The 21,256-nt window shown below is 47.6% G+C and overlaps 2 long non-coding RNA genes across 3 annotated transcripts; one reads left to right on the top strand and one right to left on the bottom strand.

Annotated features, from left to right (window-relative positions):
• Positions 1-9,276: 9,276 nt before the first annotated feature.
• Positions 9,277-11,092, bottom strand: LOC121137124. The gene is made up of 3 exons (XR_005874353.1): positions 10,898-11,092; positions 10,767-10,804; positions 9,277-9,924 (listed from the first exon to the last, which is right to left on the bottom strand). It is a non-coding gene; the product is annotated as an uncharacterized LOC121137124 (long non-coding RNA).
• Positions 11,093-12,865: 1,773 nt separating this feature from the next.
• LOC121137225 lies at positions 12,866-19,094 on the top strand. 2 transcript variants are annotated; one of them, XR_005874459.1, is made up of 6 exons: positions 12,866-13,094; positions 13,233-13,253; positions 13,602-13,664; positions 16,469-16,545; positions 17,258-17,378; positions 18,852-19,094. It is a non-coding gene; the product is annotated as an uncharacterized LOC121137225 (long non-coding RNA). The 2 variants fall into 2 exon arrangements; XR_005874458.1 differs by having other exon boundaries at positions 13,602-13,702.
• Positions 19,095-21,256: the final 2,162 nt, after the last annotated feature.

Below are 21,256 nucleotides of genomic sequence, written 5' to 3'. Positions count from 1 at the left end.
GCCAGGGCTACACAGAGAAACCCCAGTCTCAAAAACAAAACCAAACCAAAAAGTAGCCATTTTAATTCAAGGAATTTAGTGAATTCAGTGTGTGCAAGGGATACCCAGAACTTCTGGGGTGACAGAATTGTGGTATGTTTTGTTGGGCTATAGGATACATAGGTATACATACCCACCCAAATTCACTGCACTTTGTATCTAAAATCTGTTTTATATTTATATATAATTTATATACATATTTTATATAATGTGTAATTCATATACATATAGTTTAAATTTGCAGCTTAAAAGAAATACAGAAAGCAAAATAAAATACATATTCCTGGGTTCCTTCCCTCTTTTTATTCCCCATTGTAAATACGTGCACAGTATCTTAAATTGACCAATAAAAATTGTAAGTGCTCATTTTATCTTTTATTTGCTTATCTTTTGTTTTAGTCCCCATGCAATCTAAGTTGAAAGAATTTTTGCCCAGCTAGGAATCTGGGAAATGTTTTTTCATTTATTTTTGTAAGTGTTTATGTGTGTGTGTGTGTATGTGCCTGTGTTTCTCTCTAATCCATCCAGAATGCTCTTGGAGGGGAAAACGCCTGCTTCCAATGACACACAAAGACCCTGTTTCCTTTCAGTTGCCTCTGGGCCCCTTGCTCCTGAGTCCTGCTTCCTCCGCCAAGGGGAGAGCTGACAGCAAAGCTCCAGGCTGCCCTTGGGAGAGTGTCCATGGCATTTATTTCTCCCTGCACATCACTTCTTCCTCTAAGGGTCCTCAATCTGATGGATACAACTTGTTTCACAATGCATTATTAAAACAAATTATAGTCCTCTGATTCTTTTGTTTTGTTTTGTTTTTGACAGGGTTTCTCAGTGTATCTTTGTAGACCAGGCTAGTCTGGAACTCACAAAGATCTGCCTGCCTCTGCCTTCCGAGTGCTGGGATTAAAGGTGTGTGCCACCAACGTCCGGCCTGATTTTATTTATTTATTTATTTATTTATTCGTTTATTTATTTTTATTTTTTTGAGACAGGGTTTCTCTGTATAATAGCCCTGGATGTCCTGGAGCTCACTCTGTAGATCAGGCTGGCCTGGAACTCACAGAGATCTGCCTGCTTCTGACTCTGGGGTGCTGGGTAAGGTGTGTGCCACCATGCCGGACATAAAACTGCTTCTGGGTAGCCTCTGGGTTTTGTTTTGTTTTTTAAACTCACGCCTGCCACACATTTTCTGACTTTACTCGAAAATCATCCTCTCAGTTGTGCTCTTGTTTTTAATTTTTCGAAATTCAAATGATAGTTTTGGTTTACATAAAACACTTAAAATATTTTTAAAATGCTACTGTAACTTCATTTGTGGTATTTCTAAGTGTGCAATTGTCTCTGGTCCGTAACATATAATCCAATTCTGACCCATTTTTCTTCTGTTTGTTATTTGTGACTCCACTCGAAACAACATCTGTTCTTTCCATACTTTATTGCATGCTTGTCTCTCTCTCTCTCTCTCTCTCTCTCTCTCTCTCTCTCTCTCTCTCTCTCTCTCTCTCTCTCTCTCCACCTTCCACTTCCCAATTACTTTAATTTCAGGGGTGTACCACCACCCTGGGTATTCTATTTATTTTTTAATTGTAGCAAAACACACACAAAATAAGATTTATCATCATTTAGCCACTTTTATGCACAGTCTCCATGGTTGTAAGAGGATTCACTGTGTGAACACCATCACCACCAACCCCTTCTAGAACTTTTTAAAACTGTAGGACACACACACACACACACACATACACAATGAGCAGAAAGTACAGAGAGGTTCTTAAACTCCTGTTCTTGGGACTAGAGAGACGGCTCAATGTTAAGAGCCAGCTATCTATGTATCTATTCTTATCAACAATGTGTTTAGATAATTGATACAGGTGTACAGTGTATTTTGATCGGGTCCACTCCCCACTCCATCCTAAGTCCCGCCTCTTCCTCACCCAACACCGCCCCCCCACTCCTCTTTCTTTTCTAATTTTATAACCCATTGTTCTTCCAGAGGACACAGGAACAAAACTGCACAGCGCTGGCATACGGTATCAGAGATAATCCGTCCTTGGATGTTTAAACACTGATGCCTTCTTTATGTCACTGCTATTGGCCTTGAGGCCATTGGTAAGTCAGATAAGGGTCCTGGAACACAAACATGGTGGTAACAGGCCAGCTGATCTGGTAAAACTGAGAGCGCTTCTAAGCAGGGAGGGGTAACGTATATAGCACGGATCCACAGGTCCAAGGGAGGAGACGTCTGGGTTGCGCATAGTGGGGCAGCACAAGACTGTGTGTGCCATGTCACTCAGAATGGAGAGTCACCTGAAACAAACTTGTTTCTGGCATTTTCCATGTGATTTTTTTTTTTTTGGTGGACTCAAAGTTGACTTATGAGTAATTGAAACTCTGGAAAGTGAAACTGGGTAAGGAACTATTTGAAGTCCCTCCCTTCCCTCCAGACCCTGGCAACCACCATTCCACTCTCGCATGATTTTAGTGATTATGCACATTACATATGTTGAGTCCCGCAGTAAATTGTCGTTGGGGATGCTACATGTAGTGTGGATCAGAACTTTATCATTTTTTCACCTCAAACAGTCTTCCACTGCGTGGATACACAGAACCCTTCATCCTGTTCACCCACGGATGGACGGTTGGGTCTGCCATGCCTTAGCTATTGTAAACAACACTGTTGCAAGCACGCATGAGCATCTATCTGAGAGCCTGCTTTCAACCCTTGTAGTTCTATACCCGGACACGGAGTAGCTGCATCTTCCAGTAATACTAGTTTTAGTTTTTTGAGGAACAACCATACTGCCCTCCCCAGGTAGCATCAGCATTCCTCGTTTCTGCCAACAATGGACTGGTCTCCAGTTTCTCAGGTCTCACCAGCACTGACCTTCCTTCCTCTCTCTCTCTCTCTCTCTCTCTCTCTCTCTCTCTCTCTCTCTCTCTCTCTCTCTCTCTCTCTCTCTCTCTCTCTCTCTCTCTCTCTCTCTCTTCCCTTCTTTCCTTCCTTTCTTCATTTCTTTCTCTTCCTCTTTCTTCCTTCCTTTCCTGCTTTCTTAATAATGACCATCTTAGTGAATTCTAAGTGTCCTGTGAATTCGAGGTGCCCTTTTCAAATGCTAAGTAGGCATTTCGTTTCTACAATTCCCTCCCTAGTGTGCCTGCCATGGGAGTACATTTTCTCTCTGATTTAAGCTCACCGAGATTGGCAACCTCAACTTGGAGAACAACTTAGCTAGCAGATGTGTGTCTCCACACGTGAGTTTGGGAGGTGGGAGGCCTGTCCTTTACTTCTCCAGGACGGCTGTCCTACTAAAGCTGTGTGTCCCCCAGAGAATAGCCTTGAGGACCTGGATTCCTACCAGGTTCACAGCATGTCTCACAGTATGTCTACAGGTCACATGTTACTTGAGTATGAACAGAGTGCTGGAGGTCTTAACCTGTTGGAGAAATAATGAAGTCTGACTCGGGAAGGTGATTGTTGCGAAAATATACACATTATCTCACACAGTGGCAACGCTCCCTAGAGTCACCAATGGTAATGAGGTACAAGCAGCATACATTTTCCTCCTGATCCTAGGCAGGGGTCTTTAAGAGGTCTAGAATCCTTGGGAGACTGTCACTAGCCTGTCTGTTCTTGGCCAGGACAGGAGGCAGCTTCTTTGGCCACTAGAGGGCGCCAGTGCCCTTTGTTGAGATGTCTCTGTAGGAACACAGGGGGCGCCCGTTCCTGTTTAACTGGGCCTGTCCCTCCGTGGGCTCTTTAAGCTTTCAATGTTCAGATGGAAGATCCAGTCGAGACAGCAAAGGGACAATTTCCTTAAGGATCTGGGGTGACACAGGAAGTCAGTGTCCTGTGAAAGGCAGGTTACGTGGGCTAAGAGGTCACCACCAGGAGCTGGGGCAGGGGAAAGACTCATGGACTTTTTCTCACACTTATGAGTTTTCAATAACAAAATACGGTTTCAAACTGAGAGAAGAGTGGTCAGGCCCAGAGAAGAGTCGGTGTGTTGCTGTCTGGGCTGCATTTTCTGTGGTGCTTTCTGGAAAGCCGAGCTCTGTGTAGGAGCCCCTGGAAGCTGTGCACCCCCCTTTTGTCTCCAGTGCAGCTCATATTAGGATCATGTGAGCCTAAGAGCTGCCAGTTAAAGAAAGATACAGCCCCCTCCTTCTGAGGTCCAGGGCGTAGCTCCAGAATCTGCCTGCCCCCGAACATCTTATCTGGTCCTCAGGTGGGGGACAGACAGACCACAAGCTGAGAAAGTGTCCGTCAGACTGTGTCCTCTGGAACCTTTGTCGCTTTAATATGACAGCAAGCTGACATTTCTGGTCTCTGAGATGGGGTGAGGACTCCTGGTCCCAGCACGTGTTCAGTGGTGACACACGGGTCACAATGCCAGAGACTCCCTCTTAAAGAAAGGGGCTGTTGAAGAGGAATAAGGACCACTTGGTACTTGCCTTAGGGTTTCTGTTGCTGAGACAGAAAACCACAACTAGAAGTGACCTTGGGAAGAAAGTTCATTTCATCTCACACCTCTCAGGTCACAGTCCATGGTGGAGGGATCATGGCAGGAACTCAAAGCAGAAACCCGGGGGTCAGGAAGCAGGGGCTGTGGAGGAGGGCCACTTACTGACTCGCCCGGCTCAGTATGTGTATGCACGTGTATGTGTATGTGTATAATGTATATGCGTATATAGTCTTATTTCATGTGCACTGGTGTGAGGGTGTTAGATCCCCTGGAACTGGAGTTGCAGACAGGTGTGAGCTGCCATGTGGGTGCTGGGAACTGAACCCGGGTCCTCTGGAAGAGCGACTAGTGCTCTTAACCACTGAGCCATCTCTCCAACCCGGCTCAGTAGGACCACCTGCTTAGGGGCAGCATCACCCCGAGAGGGCCGGGGCCTTCCACATCAACCATCAGTCAAGATGATGCTCCCACAGACTTACCCAGGCCAAGCTGGGGAGGCATTTTCTCAGCAGAGGCTCCCTCTTCCCAGGTGACTCCAGCCTGTGTCAGGTTGACAAAACCCTAGCAGAAAGGATGGAGGTGGGATTCTGGACTATGGTCAGTTTGCCAGGAAGAGGCCTTTGTGCAGTCAGCCAAGCGGCCCTCCCCTGAGACATGCTGCACTTGAATACTGGTCCCAAATAAACCCATGGTATAAATCCTTGGGACCTGGAACTAGGCTACCTGTTATGAAACAGGGACTGTTGAGTCGGTGTTCTGGGGATGAAGTGGTCACCCTGGGAAGGGTGTCCTTGTGAGATGGAGACAGGACATCAGAGAAGAAAGGGGGCCATGAGCCACAAGAAGCAGGCAGTGACAGAGGCTGAGAAGGCAAGGGGACAGTTTCTTCTAGAAGGGATGTCAGCCCGTGAGTTCCTTCATTAAAACCCAGTGAGACTGATTCCAAAATGATGACCTTTAGAACTGTGAGAGAACGAATGTACGTTTTTCAAATCACTGGATTTGTGTTCAGGTGACAGGAAAAAGGCACCAGCATTTAAGAGAGTTTAAGAAACTCTCTGTACCTCTTTTAAACAACAGAGTAAGTTTTAAATACATACGAGAGAGAGAGAGAGAGAGAGAGAGAGAGAGAGAGAGAGAGAGAGAGAGAGAGAGAGAGAACTCGATCTGTGGGTTCCCTGGCTACAGATTCACACTATCACAGACCAAAAGCACATAAAATAAAAATGTCATCCTTACTGAAAGTGGGTAGGCATTTTTCTTGTCATTCACCCTAACTCGTACAGTGCGGTAATTATGGACTTATAGCAGGTTAGGCATTAGAAGTTACCTAGAGGGGCTGGAGAGATGGCTCAGAGGTTAAGAACACTGACTGCTCTTCCAGAGGTCTTGAATTCAATTCCCAGCAACCACATGATGGCTCACACCATCTACAATTCAATCTGGTGTATATGTAATAAATAAATAAATCTTAAAAAAAGAAAAAAGCCAAGGATTTCTTTTTTAAAAAAGTTACCTAGAGATGAAGTTTTAGGGGCATGTGTGTAGGACATATGCAAAATTCACACCTGTATATATAAAGGACCTGTTTCCAGGCCGTGGTGACTAAAGTTAGAAGATGAACATGTGCCACATTTATGACTGTTTTTCCTATTTTTAGGGACTTCCAGGCCAGATGTTTTACAGGTAGGTCACAGACATGTTACTCTGCCCATGAGAGGCCCCTGTGTGAGCAGAGGTACCTTCTTGTGGTACCTTGAGATCTCCAGGGCAGTCATTTTGGTACTGGTATGTATCCTATCTCACCATTCAGGTGTCAGCAGCACCTGCCTTTGTAGAATGGGAAGAAGGGTTTGTAGGGAGAGCTCTCACGAACATTGACCACGCCCATTTGGGCGTGGCCACAGGTACGTGGGGGGTAGGAGAGATAAAGGGAAGGAGGAAGGGGCTGGCTCACGCTTGGGGCTGCTGACCTCAGTTCTTGGCTTCTCATGTAAGTGACGTCTCTCTCTCTAATAAAGTATCATACGGCTCTGACTTCTCTCTCTAATAAAGTATCATACGGCTCTGACTTCTCTCTCTCTAATAAAGTATCATACAGCTCTGACTTCTCTCTCTCTAATAAAGTATCATACGGCTCTGACTTCTCTCTCTCTAATAAAGTATCATACGGCTCTGACTTCTCTCTAATAAAGTATCATACGGCTCTGACTTCTCTCTCTCTAATAAAGTATCATACGGCTCTGACTTCTCTCTCTCTAATAAAGTATCATACGACTCTGACTTCTCTCTCTAATAAAGTATCATACGGCTCTGACTTCTCTCTCTCTAATAAAGTATCATACAGCTCTAACTTCTCTCTCTAATAAAGTATCATACGACTCTGACTTCTCTCTCTAATAAGCTATCATATGACTCCCCTGCCCCGTGTCCTTGGCGTGGCTCATTTCCCGTCGTCCGGGCTTGAGTACCATCCTACACTGTAGCATTTCTGGATCTGATTTCCTGGCCTTCCTTATGGTTCTGTCAAGATCAGTGGTTCTCCACCTTCCTAATGCTGTGACCCTTTTATACAGTTTCTCAGGTTATGGTGACCCCCAACCATAAAATTATTTTTGTTGCTACTTCACAACTGTAATTTTGCTGCTACTATGCATCTTAATGTAGATGTCTGATATGCAGGATGGTCTTAGCCAGCCCCTGCGAAAGGGTTGTTCAGCCCACAGGTGGAGAACCACTGGTTAAGACTGTCCATAAATCTGTCTGCTACCCAGTCTCAGACTGCAGATTCTTCTGCTCGGATGTGTCGCCTCCTGGCAGGGTAGTAGCCTGTTGGTTCTAATGCAGGAAGGTGAAGCCTGATCCTTTGGCAGCCAAGCAGAATTGTCCGGTGAAATGCAATGCCGATGAGTCCCCAGCTACAGCTGCAGAGCGTCACAGCCACCACAGAGCAGCTGGACCTTGTTGGATCTGAGTAGCCATGGAGGAGACAGGCTCAGATAGCGACTGAGCTTGGAGGTGAACATGGAGTTTGCAGGTTGGCTTTAGAAAGGACTGCCTGGGGGAGATGAAGGGTGGTGGGCAGTCTCCTTGGATGCCGGTGAGAAAGACGCTGGAGTTTGAGTTGGTTTCCCCAGGGGTGGGTTCCTGCTTTCTCAGGGGGAGGGGATGAGCTGCTTGGTCACCTGATTTTTCTCTTCTTCTCCCTCCCTCAGGAATCTGGGCCAAGCTGAGGGATGGATGGGCCAGCTGGGAGTCAGGCCTCCACACACACTTCCAGGAGCTGCTGATGAGAGATGTGCCTCCTTCCCCGGGTCAGCCTCCGGCCAAGCCATCCTTCCCTCTGCACTCCATCAGGGACTTGCTCCTGGGATTTCTGAGTCACTTGACAGTTTACAACATCACTTCAGAAACCAGAAGTGTCGTGGGGATGGCTGTAAAGGAGGTGCTTATCCCAGGCCTCCACATTGAAAGCAGCTCTTGAAACGGAGCCAAGAACGCTGACCAGAAAATTCAACAGCATATAGAGAGTTAGAGAGTGTAGGAGAAGTGGGGGGGGGCGGGCAGTCGCTAAGACCCGTGGCGACTGAAAAGTCAAATCTGCACCTCTTAGCAGTGTTTCCACACTCTCCGGGGGTGGGGGGTGCCATGAGTGATCTGGGGGGTGGGGGGTGCCATGAGTGAAGGTTCTTGCAACTCATGAGAAAGTGTCACCGTCTTGCCTATGGCTTCCTTTGGAGATTGCTAATGCCAGGGAGGCTTCTTCCTTCCCCAGTACTACAGATTTTTTAAAATAATTATCATCACCTATATTCTACCTTCGGATGGTGTGGTGGTTTGAATAAGGATGCCCCCCATAAGCTCATATATTTGAATTTTTAATCACCAGGGAGTGGCACTATTTGAGAAGGACAGGGGGGTGTAGACTTGTTGGGGTAGGTGTGACCTTGTTGGAGGGAGTGTGCCACAGGGGGTGGGCTCAGAAGTTTCAAAAGCCTACACCTAGCCCAGGGCCTCTCTCTCTCTGCTGCCGCCGCCGCTGCCTGTGAATCAGGGTGTAGCTCTTAGCTACCTCTCCAGCACCCCCCAAGACTGGAAGCAAGTCCAGTTAAATGCTTTCTTTCATAAAATCTGTCTCGATTGAATAGAACAGTGACCAGAAGAAGGGCGGTTTGTGGTGCCAGGGATAGAACTCATGCTCATATGCATCCTAGGCAAGCACCCCACCCGAAGCTGCACCACGACTTATGGCTTAAGGTAAAATAGCCCAGCCTAAAAGTCTTCAGACGACCAGTGAGATGGCTCAGTGGAAAAGGTACTTGTTGCCAAGTCTGATGACCTGAGTTCAGTCTTAAAACACACAAGGTGGTCCAGGCGGTGGTGGCACAGCCTTTAATCCCAGCACTCAGGAGGAAGAGGCAGGCAGATCTCATGAGTTTGAGACCAGCCTGGTCTACAGAGGTAGTTCCAGGACAGCTAGGACTGTTAGACAGAGAAACCCTGTCTCTGTCTCATTTCGGGAAGAGAGAGAGAGAGAGAGAAAGAGAGAGAAAGAGAAAGAGAGAGAGAGAGAGAGAGAGAGATGGTAGGAGGAGAATTGACTCCTACAAACTGTCCTGACTATCACATATGAACCATGGCATGACCACACACACATACACACACACACAGAGAGAGAGAGAGAGAGAGAGAGAGAGAGAGAGAGAGAGAGAGAGAGAGAGAGAGAGAGAGAGAGAGAGAGAGAATTAATAAAAACATCTCCAGGAAGCATAAGACATCATTCACAATTCACAATTTAATAACAATCAACATGGCATTTCATCAGATCTTTCCAATGTTCCTTCAGTGAAATGCACTCTCAAGAAATGAGTTCTAATGGTTATGTTCTCAGGGTGGGAAGATAAGACTGGTCACTGATGAGGGAATGGCAAGGGGAACAGTCAATATTCGCAGCAAGCCTGTTAAAAGGAGAGCAGGAAGACAGGCTGCTGGGGGGGGGGGATGCTTGGCCTTTGCCACACGAGGAAGCTTGGTTGCAGAAGGTTTGCTGTGGGCCTGTTATTTCTAGTTAAAAGTTCAAGCAGAGTTCTGATAGAACCAGGATTCCTACCCAGTGGGCTCTATTCACCTTGGCTGCTGATCCCTTGTAATAACTGAAATCATGGCTGATGTGGATACAGTTCCAACCAAACATTCACACATTCACTTTTGCTTAATGTGTGTTCCCAAGTATGTGTTCCTTTAAGAGAGTCCTTGACAAAGCTAGAACTTCCTGGGATACACAGTGAACACGGAGTGGGGGGAGGGGTCCTCGAGTGATGCCTTTTGTCCCCTCTGCCATTAGATCATCCATGGAGGGGATCCTTGTCCCTTCCTGTTCCTGGAGCAGGTGCATTGCTTTTGTAACATGTGCCTTCTTGGACAGCCTCTGTGAAGTACAAGAAAATCAAAACATTGCTTCCTCGATTTCCCCAGAGCTAGCCTCTCATCAGACAGCTAGAGCTAACATGTGCCTACTGTGCTGCTCCAGGCCCTCTGCCACAATGCGGAATTTTGTTGTTGAGTGAATGGACATAATCGCTAGGGATAAGAGGGTATTATTTTTCTGAAGTTAATTATTATTATGAATATTAACATTATTATTATTTGTGTGTGTTGTTGTATATGTGTGTGCATATTTACATGCTTCCTTGTGCCTATATGGAGACCTGAATTCAGTATAGCTGTCTTCCTCAACTACTGTCCATATTATTTTCTAAAATATTCTTCTGCTAAACCTGGAGCCCATCATTTTAGCCACACAGGTTGGTCAGCAAATTCCTGGGGATCTTCTGGGACCTATGGATCTCTGCACACACACACACACACACACACACACACACACACACACACACACACACACACACACACCGTGTCCCTCCCATTCCTATCTCAGAGGTAGAATCCAGTGCTAGGGTTACAGCTGTGTTCCACCATGCTCAGCCGCTACCTGGATGCTGGGCATCCAAACTCAGGCCCCGAGCCTGTGCACCAGACACTTTGCCATCTCACAAGCCTGTGTGTTTTAGTTTAACTAATGCCTGAAACGTGCACATTATGGGGGCATCAGGACAATACTTCTTGACACTATAATAACATGCAAACTTTCTTTCCTATGATGGCTAATATCGATTGCAAACTAGACAGGATCTAGAATCATCCAGGAGACAAACTTCTAAGCAAGTCTGTGAGAAACTTCCTGATTAGGTTAACTGAGGTGGAAAGACTTACCCTAAATGTGGGTGACACCATTCCATGGGCTGGGGGTCCTGGAAAAAATACAAAAGGGAGCTGAGCATGAGCGTTTGTCTCTGGCTCCTGAGTGTGGCCTCTGTGGCTTTCCCCGCTATGACTAGCCGTACCTAAAAACTCTGAGCCAAAATCACTCTTCCTTGGCTGCTTCGGTTGGGTGTTTAGTTGCAGTAAGAGGAAAGTAACTAAGACACACAGACCACTTGTTTTGTGGGATTTGAACTCCCAAAGCTAGCAACGGACAATCTGAAAAGATCACCAGTTCATTTTCTCCGAGGCTGGCAGCATCAACCTCATTCCAAGATGGCCCATCCCGAGTGACCTACGCATTGTGTTGTTTGTGTGTGCTGTGAGATCGTGATCCCAGCCCTTCCTGCATTCCAGGAAACAGGATGTAGTTGCTCTCCAATAATCTATAAAATACCAAAATTACCTACTGGGCTTCTGAAAACGACATCGAGCGAAGCACAATCGCAGCAGGCGGACACATCCTGCTTTGGAATGAACAACACATCCCCTTTAGTTCTGGGCTTCCTTTCCCTCCCCGAAGGAATTCGCTATTGTTTGTAAATATAGTATACCCCACTGATACGGCTTTGTTTAAAACGACCTCTCAAGCTCCGGTCCTTCTGAACATTCCTATGGCAGAGGAAGAATTCGCACACGATAAAGTGAATATACAGTTCAGTGATGTTCATCAAGTGGGATGCCTGTGCAAACACCATTGGGCTCAAGATGGAGACTGTCTCTGTCATCCTGAAGGGTCCTCCCTGCTCTTGACTGCCAACTCCTCCATCTACCCTCAGCTCCAGGCAACCACTGTCTTCATTCTCATTATAGTGTCATTTCTATAACTTCAATTTTAATGACAATATACTGCAATGATAAAATGGAGTTCAACATGCTTCCACTTGAAACACTGCAAAGGGTCCACAGGAAACACATTTTGTTTTATTGAGACAGGCTCTCCTGTAGCCAAGGCTGACCTTGAACTTGCTATGTAGTAGAGGCTGGCTGAACTCCTGTAGCCAACGTTCGTCTTGAACTTGCTATATAGTAGAGACTGGCTGGAACTTCATCTGGCTGCCTCTACCTGGTGTTACAGGAATGTGCCATCATGCCTGGCTAGGGAACAATTTTAATAGGAAAAATGAAGTAGCAATCTGTGTGTTACCCCATTACTCCTGTTCCTGAAGGACACCTGCCTGAGTCTTCCGGATACCCCATGGCCTGTTAGACTGAAGGAACCTGTGATGGGTGCTGGGGGTTGTACTAGGCACAGCCAATCCCACTTTGAGGATTCTGGTTTCATCACACCTCTTCTGTAGACCAGAAAGGACTCCAGCAAACTAAAAGTTGGAGATGAATTCACTGGTCTATGGTAGACTTGGGCTCCACCTAACATGTTTCCAAAAGGAAACACAAGCTGGGGACATTCACGTAAGTATGCTGCCTGCCTTTCTTCCCTGGAGATTTTCACATTTCAACTAAATCTCTAGGTTATGGAAAAATAAAAGATCCTCCCTGGCAACTCCACATTTGAATGGAGGAAGCCTCCTAATGAGCACATGTAAATCATGGGTTGAAATGTTTGAATAACCAGATGGCATGAACACGGAGGCCAGCATTTCCTGATAAGCTCAGGTGATCCGCTGCTAGCAGAGGAATTTGGACATGACAAGAGCACTTGAGTTCAACTTGGAATGTTCTAGTTGGGGAGTCCCTAAGAGAAGGGAGGATGGGATAGGAGGAATGTCCTACGCTGTGCCTATGCATAGAGCTTAATATTTTAATCTTTTCAACGGTTTAGGTTGCCATTGTTCCCTATGAATACGTTAGTGTGATCTCTCCCAGTATCATCTCCCAAAGCAGAGGGGCGTGATGACCCTGTGAGTCTTTCTGTTAGAAATGCCACGGGTGTGCAAGAAAGACAGGAATGTTAAGGATGGACCAGTGGCAAACACAGAACAGATGGCCATCAAAGAGCCAGGGTTTTCATTTCTGGAGTGGTAATTCCAAAAGGGTTGGTCCGGAGCTTATGCAACGTCCCTCTGGGGTGTGCCAGCCTTCTGAGGAGCTCGGTGCCCCGCAGCAGGGGAGGTGAAATGGTTTTTGTTATTCGCTCTGTAACTGAAGCTGGCCACACCCGCTGGCATCTGACTGAGTAGGAAAAAGGCCTCAGGGTGTCCTGTGCTGGGGACACCAGGTGACTGTACAGAGTCCATGCCAGCTAGGAGATCCCAGCAGGTGCAGGGCTGAAGAAATGCGCAAGCGTGAAGGGTTTTCCTGCCTGGGCGGAGCTTCCAGGTGAGTCACCTCTCCCTTGGCAGGGAGGGGAGCTACGTGTTCTCCTCCACTTCTGTTTTGCCAGCTCTTTCTGGCTTCCTCTAGGGTAGCTAACTAACTGTAACGGAACCCCTAACTTTGCTTTTATTCTTCTTACAGATTCCAGATCTAAAAATGAAGGTCAAACGGCAAACAGATGGTGCTCCCCACCCAACAAGCTACTACTATTTACTAACCCAAGCTACTAATCGGGGATTTTTAAAACCAAAACATAAGGGTGTAATCCAGGATCAGTGCAGCTACAGAGCTTCTTTATGTTCAGGCGTTTTGCTGGTGAGAAATGATATGCCTCAACCATGACCATGTCGAACAGATCTTCAGACATGTTTAATAATTATTCTCAAATTGTATCCGTCTCTCATCTGCATGTCACCTCAGTTTGGGTGGGGATGGAACAAGACACTAATAATAACAACTGCTCATGTTTATTTTGCTCTCACAGACATCGTGTCTTCTGTCTTCTTGCAGGTTACTGAGCTGGCAGGGTCTTGCGGTGAGGGGCATCTGTTCTGGGGGACTAGAATGAATCTGGTCAGTTTGGACATACGTATCATCATCAAAGTGGCTGGGTGGGTGTGCCTGGCCTGACCTGTAGATGTCTTGCCAACCCTGTTGTGAATATCTCCTGTTGGTGAATATTCTCCTTAGGGAAACCATATTCACCTTCTTGGCATCGAGGGATGCAGCTTTGTTGGCTAGGGATATTATTTAGGTCACTATTAAGGTGAAGGTTTCCTTTAGACTCTCACAGTCACAAGACACAGGCACCTCTTCATTGACTCGAGTAAATGTGACATTGTATCAGATGCTCTGGTGTCTCAGGGAATCCAGGGGCAAAGGGACACTGAAGTGAGTGAGTCACCTGGGCTTGTGACAGACACACATGTCAAAGGCATCTCTGGACCTGTGAGGAGGGACTCCTGTGACCCTGCAGTGTGGACAAGGGTCTGCCCTGTTCAAACAGCACAGCCCCAACTTGAAAGGTACTTTGAAACCAGAAGAACATCCTTTTATGTATAAGAATTAAATGTGCAACCAAGAAAACTTCGTATGTGGCCAACACCCTTTTTATTCAATGTGCCAAAGTAATGCCAGTCTAACTAAAAGACAAGCACTTAAAAATGTTTTTTAAAGTATTCCCTAAATATTGAACCGAACTATAATATTATTAATTAAGGGTTTGGCAAGCAGGCAAGAAAAGTTTCTAAGACCAGAAACTACAGGGAAAATATCAAGGCAACTCTGAATGAGTTTTGCCTTAAAATAAAAAAAGGATGTTTGTTTCTGCGTGTGAGGGTGCACACATGTGTGCAGGTACCTGGATAGGCCAGAAAAGGGTGTGGACCACTTGGAGCTGGAGTTAGAGATGGTTGTGAGAAGCCCAGTGCGGTGCTGAGAACTGAACTCTGGTCCTCTGGAGATCGGCAAGGGCTGGTCCATGCGAGCCAGCCCTCCAGGCCCTGCGTCTGTGTCTTCAGACACGTCACTCATGCTATCCAAAGCATCTTCCAAACTTACTAAGTTGGCACTACTCCCCTTCCTCTCTTCCCTTCCTCCTTCTCCCTTCCTTCTCTCTCTCCCTCCTCCCCACATGTCCCTTTCTTCCCTGTACTGGGCCTTTTCTTTTAGGCCACCAGCCAGCTCCCAAGTCAAGATGCAGAGACTTGTTATCAGTTATGAATGCTCCACCTTACGCTTGTCCCGCTGGCTCCCATAACTTACCCTAATTTTCTTCATCTACGGTTTACCTCGGGACCTTTCAACCTTTCTTTCTTTCTGTACATCTTACTTTCACAGCTTCTTGTGTCTGGCTGGCTGGTGGCTGCCTGGCGTCTGGTCCCAGGCCTGTCCCTTCTTTCTTCCTCGTTCTCTCCTCCTCCTCTCTGGAGCCTAGATTTCTCCTCCTGCTTATTCTCTCTGCCTGACAGCCCTCCTACCCCTCGTTCAGCTTTTTAGTAAACTAAGCAGGTGTCTCAGGAAGGCAAGGTGAAACAAATGCAGCCGTCTATACACCAGTAAACAAATGCAGCCATCTATACACCAGTAAACAAATGCAGCCATCTATACACCAGTAAACAAATGCAGCCCGTCTATACACCAGTAAACAAATGCAGCCCGTCTATACACCAGTAAACAAATGCAGCCCGTCTATACACCAGTAAACAAATGCAGCCCGTCTATACACCAGTAAACAAATGCAGCCTAAGCAAATGTAACACATCTTTACATAGTTAGAATAATATTCCACAACACTCCCTCCTCTCCCCACTCTCCCTTCTCCTTCCTCTCCCACCTTGTACAGGGCATTTGATTTAATCCAGAGCCTTGTAGATGCTGGGCAAGCACTCCCCTACTGGTCCATCCCTATGTGCTTTTCTTTAAAAGCGTGGAGCTGTCGGGTGACTTGCCAGATCCTGCAGGAAATGGTAGAGCCCTCACACTCCCCATGACCATGGATTCCCCAAGCCTTGCTCTTGCTCTCATCTCTGTCTTACAAACTTAGGTTAAAAGGGGGAAAAGTGTGCTGGGCGGTGGTGGTTCACACCTTTAAGCCCAGCATTCAGAAGGCAGAGGCAGGCAAATCACTGAGTTGGAGGCCATCCTGGTCCAGGATGGCCAGGGCTACACAGAGAAACCCTGTCCCGAAAAACCAAAAGAAACAAAACAAAACAAAAAGCACAACACAAAAACTGGAGGGGGGCAGTTCATCTACTCATTCCTGTGTGCAGATGACCCAGGCTTGATCTTCAAGACTGTAATGATAATAAAAATAAAGAAATGATGATGATAGTAATAATAATAAATGTTGTAGAGCTAGGTGAGACTGGCACCCTTATGCACCGAAGGTGACATTATAAAATGGCATGAATACTTTGGGAAATAATTTGGTATATAGCAAAAACCCTTACCACTTTTGACAGACTTTTTTGACTTTGAAATTGCGAGTATCAGGAAAAGATACTGTATGACCTTAATATTTACTCAGGGTGCACTAATATTGAGACTTAAAGAAGTACTAGTCGGGCCTGGTGGTGCACACCTTTAATCCCAGTAGTTGGAGGCAGAGGTAGGTGGATCTCTGAGTTCAGAGTCCAGCCTGGTCTACAAGTGAGTTCGAGTGCAGTAGAGCTATATAATGGGATCCTGTCTCAAAACAAACAAGTAATGAAATAAAAATTTAAAGACAAGAAAAGGAACAGAGTGACCAGGGACATTGGTCACATAAATTTAGATAGATCACTTCCAGTCAAAAGTCATATGGTTATCGCCTATGACGATTTTTACCTCAAGTGACTGTCTAGGTTCTCTCAAGTAACTGTTTTATCTATCCCCAGGTCCCAGCAGAGTCCTAATGGGAGCTGAGGGGCTGTCTCCAGTCTCTTGTGGGATTCAGGCCTGGCTGAGGAAACAGGTCAAGCTTTGTCCTAGAGGAAGGGGCCCTTGGCACTGACAAGTCTTGAGATGTTTTGGTGGGGTGAGGAGGAGGGAAGGTCCTGTTTTTACCTTAAGCTGTGGGATTTCTGACTGTGACCTCTGTGGCCATACCGGCCTCTCTGACAGTGACAGTGAGCCTGTGCTGCCCCAGTCAGGAGCAAGGCAGTGGACAGGGAGTGGCTCCCGCTGCTGACCTTGTACCCCTCGGCATTTCTCTCCATCTGTTTGCCGTGGGTTTTCTCTCAAAGACACCTGAAATCGCAGGCCATAGGGCTCAAGGTCATCCTCTCCAGGCCCCATCAGCTGCTTCAGGAGCTATTCAAGTGAGGGTTGTTCAGCGAAGGGCACAGTCAGGCGACTGCCTGTTACCAAGCAATGGCTGTGACTATGCTAAAGCCGGCTTGGAATGCACGCAGTTAGCTGGAGATCAGCCGTCTTCACAGAGGGGTGTTGTGTGCAGTCAAATGTCTGCCTAGATTTTCCATTTGTGTAAGCAGGAGTGAGCTCAGCCACCTCCCCAACTGCCTTTGTTAGCAAGCCTCAGGACCCCTTGGGGCTGCTCTAGCCAGGCCCTTCAGAACAGACCTGAGAGTGTGGCCAAGGGGACAGAGGCAACTCCAGAGAACACCTCACTGTGCCACGCCACGGAAAATCAGAAACCCCAGACTCATTTCACACTCTTTCTGCAGCTCCCCCAGAGAGGCTACGGTGTCCAAGCACAACAGCAGTCGAGCACCTCCCTGGATCTGAACCAGGGTGAAGCTGCATTCCTGGGGCGCCAGCAACCTTGCCACGCCTGCTTCTCTGCACGTAAGGTCACAGTAAGAAGTCCTCCACCGTCCGCTCTGTCCCGGAGCCAGGGCAGAGCTAGCAAGACCGCCATCCTGTTGTCATCCCTACCTCTGTCAGTTTGCTAACAGCCCTCACACCCCAGGTGGTCACATATCTGCACCCATCTTCCAGGCATGATGTAGAGACCGGATACTTGATCCAAAATTGTGGGCAAGTCTCTGATCAGTAAGAATGCCAACCCCCAAGCCCGACCCCAACCCAATCAAAGAATTTTAAATATCGGGTGTGTTACTTTTCCTCGTCTTACCCAAACGCCCACCACAGGGCAACCTGTGGAGGTCTTGTGGAAATTCACCCATCACTGTCGTGCCCACCACTCTGCTAAGGGGACCTGCCTCCATGATCCCTTCTATGGGGACTGGACAAGGAGGAGGAGGAGGAGGAGGAGGAGGAGGAGGAGGAGGAGGAGGAGGAGGAGGAGGAGAAGGAGGAGGAGAAAGTATGGAGGTCTGGTCAGAGCAAGCAGGTGGGAGAGAACAAAGGAGATGGGCAGGGCCAGCTTCTCTATCAATCAACGGAGGGAGAGAGGGGGAGGGAGGAAGAGAGAGAGAGAGAGAGAGAGAGAGAGAGAGAGAGAGAGAGAGAAAGAGGCAGAGAGACAGAGACAGAGAGACAGAGAGACAGAGACAGAGAGACAGAGACAGAGAGACAGAGACAGAGAGAATGAGAATTTGCTTTCTTTGAGGCTGCTCTTTGGATCTCTTCCTGTGTTCGGGTTCCCACAAATCCCCAGAGTGGCTCCTGTTTATGGAACCAACCAGTCTTGAGGGAGACCGTTGCCAGCAACTCCGAATGCCCGGCTCAGTCTTTGCCTGGCGCTGCCAGGGGCTCCCTCGCCTTATCTGAAGAGCTGGTGTGGATTTCCCTGGTTTGTTCAGGAAGGATATCAGCCAGCTGTTAGCTCCACATGAGAGCTCCCGGGCGGACCTGACAGACCCTCAGACAGCAAGTGCTGTGCCGCCTGCTCCCCTCGCTAGAGCCCCCCCATTCTCTACACCGGGGAGCAGAACATAGTTATGCCCAGAGGTGCTCCCTCATGGGGAGGACCATCTTGAAGAGCTGGGCTCTGGGAGGGCTGTGCGTCACCTAAGCACCAGGAAGGTTGACAAAAGGACAAAGGTGCTTCCCTAGGAAACAGAAGGAAGCAGCTGTTTTCCAGGCAAATCAGTGGTCAGCCACCGGGAGGAGAAGCCCTTTTGGAAGTGTTTTGAAGTAACTGAGTCCTCACAGTTTACAAGGCCCTCTTTCCCAAGGCTCTGGACAAACAGACATCCCAGTCGGAGAACCTTTCGCCTAGACAGGTGGCTCCCACAGGTCCCTGGGCTCCTGGGGAGCACGGCTCAGGAACAGCCCATGGGTGGGCCTGACTTATTTTCAGGCCCCAGGAGGAGGAAGTGGAGCTTCCTGTTATTCACTCTTGGTCTCTGTCAGGTCCCGGATCGCCCACTCCAAGGGGAACCACCATCAGGCTGAGGCCTCTGCTGAAAGCCAAAGGGAGACCCCAGAGAAGATGCCTTGCGACAGCCCTGGAGTCTGACTCTTCCGGCTCATGGCAAGCTAGGGGGAGGTGAGGAAAGGGACACACTGCCATTTACGTAGCCACTGCCAGGAGCCGAGCCCAGGGCACGTCCATTCCCCCTCTGTGAGATAAAAAGCACCAGCATGTTTCATTTAGTTGTTGTTTGCTCATTGTGATGCTGGAGATGGAACTGGGGCCTCACTCACGCTAGGCAGGCATTCACCACCGGGCCACACCTCAGCACTTTACATTTTTAATATTGTGTGTGTGAGTGTGTGTGAGTGTGTGAGTGTGTGAGTGTGTGTGTGTCACTCACGCTAGGCAGGCATTCACCACCGGGCCACACCTCAGCACTTTACATTTTTAAGATTGTGTGTGTGAGTGTGTGAGTGTGTGAGTGTGTGTGTGTCACTCACGCTAGGCAGGCATTCACCACCGGGCCACACCTCAGCACTTTACATTTTTAAGATTGTGTGTGTGAGTGTGTGTGTGTGTGTGTGTGTGTGTCACTCACGCTAGGCAGGCATTCACCACTGAGCCACACCTCAGCACTTTACATTTTTAAGATTGTGTGTGTGAGTGTGTGTGTGTGTGCGCGCGTGTGCTCGCGCGCCATGGTGTGTCTCTGGAAGACAGAGGACAACTTGCAAGAGTTGGTTCCCTCCTTCTACCAAGTGGGTTCAGGTTGTCAGGCTTGGGAACAGCCTTACGCATGCATGCACGGACTCACTGCCCACCCCCACATTTAAAAAAGCCTTTTAATAGAAAATACACTGTTCAGAATTTTCCTTCTTGGTTAACAGAACAAGATCCTATTGACAGATTCTTCTCTTTACACACACACACACACAGCAAAAATGGCTACACAGAGGAAAAGTGTCCCTCAAGGGAAGAATTTAAATAAGTTTGCAGTATAAAATCTGGCGTCAAACACAGTGACAACATACAGTTCATCCTCCCAATTAAACACATATGTGTGGTGCGGGGACTAGACAGGGTCTCTCATGGGGCTAGAAGTGACCAAGTAGGCTAGGCTGGCTGGCCAGCAAGCCCCAGGGATCCACCTGCCTCCTCCTCCCAAGCTGAGTTTTCACCTTGAGTTTGTACATGGATTCTGGAGATCTAGATTCAGTGCCAGCTGTCCCCAGCCCTAAACAGAGTTTTTAAAATTTGAATAGTTTATTGTACTCCCAACCCCCAAAGGGAATGGCACACAAGACAAACTGAACGGTCCTGGTGAACTCCCCAGGACAGTGTGAGGCCTCCTTGTTTATCACTTTGGGAATACCATTGCCAGGCATACACTGGCACTCACTAAATATTTGCCAAATGAATCAAACCCAGAGCTGCCTATGGCACCTATTGACCTGACTTCATCATCTCTTCTATTTGGTTGGCTTCTTAGACCCTCTTGGCCTCTGAATTTCTGGGGACCTAGGAAGCACAAGCACTACTTGTTTCTAGAACTTTGAAGAATTGCTTTCCCCATGCCCTTCCCCACTCTCCTGAGTCGCCGCATTTTTGGTTTTATAAACATCCCTTCATCCAAGTAGATTCCCAGCTCCAGAGCTTGGGCTCCTTCCAGATGTGGACTCACCATAGGGTGCAGCCAGTACTATCTCTTAAGCATCTCTCTCTCTCTTTGTTCCTCCCCTAAATGATTTCCCTCACTGGACATCTTCCGGAAGACAAAGTGCTTTCATTTGACAGGTCAGTTTTTCTGGACACTATTGGGCCACCACTCCAAGCCAGGAGTGGCCTCTGTTGGTCCTGCCTGCTCTCAGGCCACGCCCTATGCCACCTGAAGGTAGGCTACTGCAAACCCAAACATCCCTCACCCCTTGGGGCCCTAATGAATTATATGATGAGCATCAGGGCCCCTTCTCTCCATCCCCTGTGAACTGTCCACCAACCAAAGGTCCAAAAAGTGTCGCTACAGTGTAAACAGCAGGCCTAGGTATGGCCCCTAGGACTGAGAACTAAGGAAACTGAGGCAGAGCAGACACAATCCCAGATTGCTACAGGTCAGAATGGACAGCATGTGCAGGGCTTCCACTTTGACTCTCCACAGGGATCCAGCATCTGGAAAGTGATCACTCTTGGGAGCCCAAACTGGAACACATAGTTGAATGATCTTATACAGACAAAGGAATCCAAATCGAAACTGCCCTGGGAAAACCAATTTTCCTGAAGAGCCATGTCCTTCCCACCAAGGTGACCCGATGGTTCCTTCTTAGGACTTTCACGTCACCTGCCGATGACATCGTTTCTGTGCACTGTGTTGGATGCTACTTACCTTCCCATGCATAGAGCATCC

This window comes from Mesocricetus auratus, unplaced genomic scaffold (assembly GCF_017639785.1).
Source record: "Mesocricetus auratus isolate SY011 unplaced genomic scaffold, BCM_Maur_2.0 Super-Scaffold_100676, whole genome shotgun sequence".
Lineage (NCBI taxonomy): Eukaryota > Metazoa > Chordata > Mammalia > Rodentia > Cricetidae > Mesocricetus > Mesocricetus auratus.
This window is presented reverse-complemented; position numbering and strand designations above follow the sequence as displayed.